The sequence below is a fragment of the Camellia sinensis genome, chromosome 10 (assembly GCF_055761805.1).
Source record: "Camellia sinensis isolate YWXY chromosome 10, ASM5576180v1, whole genome shotgun sequence".
NCBI lineage: Eukaryota > Viridiplantae > Streptophyta > Magnoliopsida > Ericales > Theaceae > Camellia > Camellia sinensis.
The window spans coordinates 3,156,019-3,162,883 of record NC_138970.1 but is presented as its reverse complement, the minus strand read 5'-3'; the positions used below and the strand labels follow the sequence as shown (position 1 = coordinate 3,162,883).

The following is a 6,865-nucleotide window of genomic DNA, read 5'->3' as shown; positions in this document are numbered from 1 at the left end:
CCCAATACAAAAGTGACCTTAAACAAACATTCTAAGGACCAAAAATTAGAACTTTTTACAGTAGAAAGTTAAGCTTAAATCAGCATGCAAATAGGTCCAAAATCTTAAACCAAAACAAGGGTTTAAAGGCTAGTTGACTCACCCTTGAAGAACACCTTCAAAACCACAACTCCAGCAGCTTTTCTGAGTTTAAACCAATCCAAAAACTTCAAAACCAGCTCCTAGGGATCTCAGTTCCAAAAGGATGGTGTTTGAGTGTGCGTTTGTGTGCAATAATGTGATAAAAAGACACTTTTGAACACAAATATGAAGAGAAAATGCAAGATAGATACAAATGTGTATGTATAACTCTCAAGCACAATTTTCTGAACCTAGAGGAGGGAGGAGGAGCTTCTCTTATATAGAGAACCAAGCCTCAAGCTTGTTGAGGAAGCTAAGGGCTCAAAGCCATCTCTCCATACATGTGTATGGAGAATGGCTTTTGTGCCTTCCAGCTGGCACAACCGTACTAAAAATATCTTCAAAAATGTGCTGGAAAGATGCCACTTGAAGTGGTCGGCCAGGGCAAAAAGTGGTTGGGCACTGTGGAAAGGTAGTCTGCCACTTGAAAGCAAGGCAATGGTGTGGTGGTCGACCATAAAAGGTGGAAGACTAAGAAAGCCAGTTGACCGACCAGAAAACTGGCTGGCGGGAATAAAAGTGGTCGCCAAGGGGAAGAACTGGTCTCCCACCTTTGTACCACCTTCCAAACAAGGAAAACAAGGTTTATACCAAAAATAAACCAAAAAGGATGCAAGACGAAAGTCCAGGAGACCAGACGGGCAGCCAAGAGACCCGAAAACTAGTCTACGAGCACCAAAAGTGGTTTACGATCACAAAAGTAGTCTCCCAGACCACAGTGGCCCTCCAGGCCAAGGCAACAAGGCATGGTTCGAAAACCAAGCCAAACGGAGAACGTTAAGCGGTCCTGAGACAAGGCGCGCGGCTGAAGGCTCCGAAAATCGGAAACTAGTCTCCAAGCGGGAAAAGTGGTCTACGACCACGAAAAGTGGTCCATAACCACAAGAGGGTGGTCTACAAGACCTCTCCCTCCCTCCAGGGAAGAGAAAACAAGGTTCGGTCCACAAACTGAGCCAAAGCACAAAGAGTAGGCACTCAGCCAAAACTCTGAAACCTCGAAACGAGCACAACATGCACCATCACCGAGCGCTCAATTGATGACGTCTGAGTCTTAAGGTCGGTAAAAAATGGGGTGTCTACATGTTATTTATATATTTTCCTCCTTTTACTCTTTGAATTTTAATTTTGGAATGTCTTAGGCGTGTTTAGAACAGGTTGGTTGCTAATTGGTCTAGAACCTTTTTGCCCAGAATTTTGGTCTTCCGCTCGAGCGAGTCTTCTTACGCTCGAGTGGGGTTTGCAATCTTTCAGTACTTTGTGCGTCTGCAAAAACACTGCTGAAGTGTTTTTCACGCTCAAGCGGAGTTTCTTACACTTGAGCGGGTCTGAGCTTGAGTGGCCCCTATGGCGCTCGAGCGACTGTCTAAAGTCTGTAAAATACTAGACAAGTGTATTCTACGCTCGAGCGGGTATCATTGCGCTTGAGCGAGTGGTGCCTTGCTGTTGTGTCTTGGCGCTCGAGCGAGTCGAATTTATGTGAGATCACAATTCATGAAGGACCCTAGTGAGATCACATGGGATATAGTTAACAAAAAGTTGAAAGAGATTGTGGCTGCCCGTAGCAGGAAGGGAACCGGAAGGGTTAGTTGAACAGCTCACCTTCCTAACCAGGGTGGCTAAGACCCCTGTTCAGAAGCTTGAGATACTTTTCAGTGTTGTTTCTACATAATTTGATGTCAATCTAAGTCTCAATGGACACATGCCAATAAATGTATAGAAGAAGTGTGTGCAGAATATGCTTGCTATACTTGATATCCTTGTCCAGCATCCTAACATTGTGGTTGATGACGTGGTGGAGCCTGAAGAGGATGAAACTCGAAAAGGAACAGATTTGTAGGGGACGATTCGTGTTTGGGAAACTTGGTGGCCTTCCTTGAGAGGATAGATGTTGAGTTCCTTAAGAGCTTGCAGTGCATTAATCCTCATACTTGTGAATATGTTGAGAGGCTGAGAGACGAACCTATTTTCTTGGTTCTTGCGCAGAATGTTCAGGAATATCTAGAGCGGGTTGGAGATTACAAGGCTGCTGTAAAGGTAGCACTAAAATGGGTTGAACTCGTTTATTATAAGCCACAAGAAGTATATGATGCTATGATGAAGTTGGCTGAGCTAATAGAAGCTGGAGAGAATGGAGAAACAGAAGCAGGGGATGCACCCAAAGTGGTCGAAGAAAGTAGGGGCCCGCCTGCCTTTGTCGTTACTCCTGAGCTCGTGCCTTGTAAACCCACCTTTCTAGAGAGCAGCAGGGCATTGATGGATATCCTAGTTTCCCTCATTTACAAGTATGGGGATGAACAAACTAAGGCTCGGGCAATGCTTTGTGACATATACCACCATGCCATATTAGATGAATTTTCAACCTCACGTGACTTGTTGCAAATGAGTCACTTGCAGGATAGTATTCAGCACATGGACATTTCCATCCAGATACTTTTTAATAGGGCTATGGCACAGCTTGGTCTATGTGCGTTTAGGGTGGGTCTAATTGCCGAAGGACATGGTTGTCTTTCTGAACTATATTCAGGTGGCAGGGTGAAGGAGTTACTTGCACAAGGTGTCTCCCAAAGCCGATATCATGAGAAGACTCTTGAACAGGTATTGATTTATGTTTGATGTTGATTGCGTTTATAGTTTCAAGCTTAGCAAACATGTCTTCTCTTTGAGTTGGAAGATATCCTGCTTGATTAAGTGGATGGCTGTTTTTTTGCTAGTTGTGCTTAACAGATGCTTCTTATTAGGGTTTTTTTTGTTCCTAATATAAGATCCATAATCTTGCATCAGTAATCACAATTTGTTTGTACTAAAAAACGTGCACTTTCATTCTTATTTTGAATTATCACATGCTTTCGCGAATCAATTTGGTTATTCTGCGTGCATCTTATATGAAACTTTGATCGTTCTAAATTAATGGTCAAGTTCTTTGAACTTTTAACTTGGGGAAAGGAGTGGCTTGGTTTTGATTGGAATTGGCCCTTTTAGAATGTAGTCACTGTTTAGTTTATACTGTAGTGGTCAAATTAGCTGTCTTGTATTCAATTGTATGTTCTGTGCCATTTATATATACATTTTAATTCCTTGAAGAAAGGTGAAAATAATGAGCAAAGTTTTCAAAGGCTTTACTGAGGCTTGTCTCGCCTCAAGACTAAGGTAAAATGTATTAAGGTTTTGATTTTTAGGCTATACTCCCTAAAAGCTTGTGCATCACAACCTAAGGCATGCGCCTTATGTGCGCCTTGTATGCCTTTTGTGCATAAGCCTATGACAAGTATGCATATGAATAGTTTGCCTTAGACTCTTGTCAAACTTAGTCTAGTATATAGTTTAAACATCAAAATGCCAAAAATAAAAAAACCCTTTTGTGACTATATTCTATAGAAAAAATTAAGTAAATGAACAATGAACAAAAAATACAAAGTTGATGCTCAAGTGAGAAACTCAATGACTAAAGCTAACAATATCAATTTCACTTTCAATGAAGGCAAGCTTTATTTTCTGTAGTGAAATGTTCGATGCCTTAAAAGAGAAAAGTATTTATACCTTTATATTTAATTTTTATTTGTTTTTTCACTATTTTGAAATATTTAATTTATTTACTAAATATTAAAATTTAAAATGCTTTGCCTTAATGCCTTAAGGCTTACACCTCGCCTCATGAGGGGTAAAACGCCTTGAGTTATGCGTTCACCCTTGATAATGAGTAAAAATTACATTCTTTTCAAAACTCATAACCAAATAAATTTTTGTCATTTAAGTGCGTATATGTACACATTTTTTTTATTTTTTTTATTAAGAAAATAGAGTGTTGAACCAAGGTTGCGTTTGTAGAGTTTTCTAAATATGATTTAAGAACATAGTTGTATTTTGAGTTTATGAGTTTTAGAATTATGATTTGAGTGTGAAAATTTTGTTTGGTTATGAGTTTTGAAAAGAGTTTTAAATTGAGTTTTGGAGGGAGTTTTGAGTTTTTGAAATTAGAAAAGTTATTTAATTCAAAAACTTACCACTCATAACCAAATACACAACCTAAAATTCTATTCAAAACTCATAAAAAAATTTAAAATTTTGAAAAATATTTTTTATTTAATACATGAAAAATAACAAGTGTCAATTGCAAAAAATATATATATATATATATTGCACTGTTCCGGTCAACCGGTCGGACGTCCGGGAGAACGATCGGGTAAGACAAATTTCAAAATTCAAATCCCGCCTGAAACAAGTTTTCAAAAGTGATGCGAAATTAATTTTTAAAACTTGTATCCAAATATTACACTCAAATAGAGAGGTGAAATCATGATTTGAGAGCTTCACCAAACGGAGCCCAAATTTTTGAGGTGCACATAGAGGCACCCCAATCGCTTCAACATAGAACGAGAAAGGCCAATTAACCAGAGACAATTAGAACAGTTTAATACATACATACATACATACATATTATTATTATTTATTCTGCATTTTCATAGCACTATGTTCTCCTTTTCTTTCAAATCTCTCTCTCTCTAGTTTGTGATCTGATTGTGTTTTAGATGATTTCAATGCAAAGTTTTGTTGGAAATGGTGGCAAAAATTCTGGGTAAAACCAGAATTTTTCCTCAAGTTTGGTCTATTTTTTAGGTGGGCCCCGAGTGTCGATTTACTCGGGTCAAAGTGGTAATGCGTTCTATGCCGCGTTGTGATTCACGTGGTATATTTGGTTGATCAAAACCATTACCGAATGAATGAGAAATTGAAGCCAAAGTGTGCTCCATGGAAATGGAGTTTTGGTAGAAATTCCTTAAGGTTGTAAATTGGCTTGTCCCACATTGATTTGGTGGGAAGTTTTGAAAGGGTTTATAAGGCTTAGGGTGAGATACTTGGGGTGTGCCCCAAGGGGTACCCAAGTGTTTTAGAGGGAGAAGTTATGGGCAAAATGGGCTAGACCCATTGGACCCAAAAATCACCACACGCACTCGCGCCACCGTTCGTCCGTCCGCGCGGGTGTGTGGTGTGGCTTCTAATCTTTTTGAGCCAAAAACATTTGAATTTAATTTTATTTTTTATTAAAATAAAATCCAGAATTCAAATTAAATTGGTTTGGATTTTTTGTTCATCCAAACAGGGCCCTTCCCGTTTTCAAACAGAATTAAACTGATTTGGATTTATTGCTTATCCAAACAGAGAATTAAACTGATTTGGATTTATTGCTCATCCAAACAGAGCCCTTCCCGTTTTGCTATCTGTTTGAATTCAAAACCAACAGGTATCATACCTATTCAATTCAAAACCAAGAGCCACATACCTGTTCAATTCAAAACCAAGAGCCACCTTCACATCTATAAATAGGACCACCCTCATTTGATGTTTTCCATTCAGAAATTTCGTATTTCACTTCTGCTATTTATATTCTTCATCTTGCTGCATTTTATTTCCGAAAGAAAGAGTGTAAACACTTAGTGTGTTCGTAAGGCAAACAATTAGTAATGTTGCTATTGTTTGTGTAAGATCATTTCATCCTGGGAGATAGACGTCCGAATTCTGAAAGCACCGTGGAGAGGACGAATCTGTTTTAAGGACACAGTGTTAAACACTGGACTTGATCAGAAAAGTTATTCAAATAAATTAACCAAATAAGTTGTTTAATTTTATTCTGTCTTTATTTGTTTATTTAATCAGATTTTAATTTTGCTTTTGTAACAAAATAAAATCTGTAGTTTTATTTATTTATTTTTATTTCAAGTTTGATTTTTGTAATCAAACAAATTTCTCTCCTTTTCTCTATTTCTTTTATTCTTGTTGTTGTTTTGTACACAACAGAATTTAATCTTTTTAAATACAGTGAAGATTTGACAACAAGTTTTGTTTGTCTCCATTTGCGAATTTGGGCAAATTGATACCCAATTGAAGCTTCTAAATTCAGATCCAAAATGTTTTGGCGGCGCGGACGCCACTCTCTCTCTAGGTAAGTGTATATATATATGCATAAACACGTACAGATTTGTTTTTGTGGATGTGCTTATTTGCTTATTCTTACGCTGTGATTGGTTGGGCGATTTAGGAAGAGATTTGGAAAGGAAAAAGTGTGTGAAACTAAGTGAAATGTAAGTATATTTTATTCACATTTCACCTACCTTTTCCAAATCCCTCAACCAAACACAACATTAATGATTCTTAGTGAATTGAAATGAAAATTGACAATCTTATCCAGAGTTGTTATTGATTTGTGGTTTAGTTTGAAGCTTCAATTGTGAAATTGTAAATAAATTATCAATCATTTAAGTTAAATTTCCATGTATGATTATGATTATGAGGTGCTTTTCTTCTTTATCTAAGAGAAAAGCTTATTATCTATTTGAAGTCAAACTGGGTAAACAATTGGCTTCATGGTTAATAATTCATTAACATTGTTCAATTTCCTTTATTAAATTAAAAATTTTGTTTTAAGAAATAATAAAAACAAAATCTATTCATATCCTCACTTCTTTCTTTCTTTCTTTCTTTCTTTATTTCTAACTCAGTTCTTGATCTCTTCCTCAGACTCATCCGGCTGCTGCTACATCATCTGGTAAGGTACTCACTCCTGATGTATGAGAGAAGTTGATTTTGTGAGATGTATGTGAAGTTCATTTATTTATTTCTTAACTCATAAGTATGAGAAGTTGATTTTGTTTGTGTTTGGTGTATTTAATGATTGGGAGTTTTTTGTATT

The 6,865-nt window shown here is 37.3% G+C and overlaps 1 pseudogene; it reads left to right on the top strand.

Annotated features, from left to right (window-relative positions):
- The first annotated feature begins 1,810 nt into the window (after positions 1 to 1,810).
- On the top strand, positions 1,811 to 2,918 carry LOC145801530 (eukaryotic translation initiation factor 3 subunit C pseudogene; annotated as a pseudogene).
- Positions 2,919 to 6,865: the final 3,947 nt, after the last annotated feature.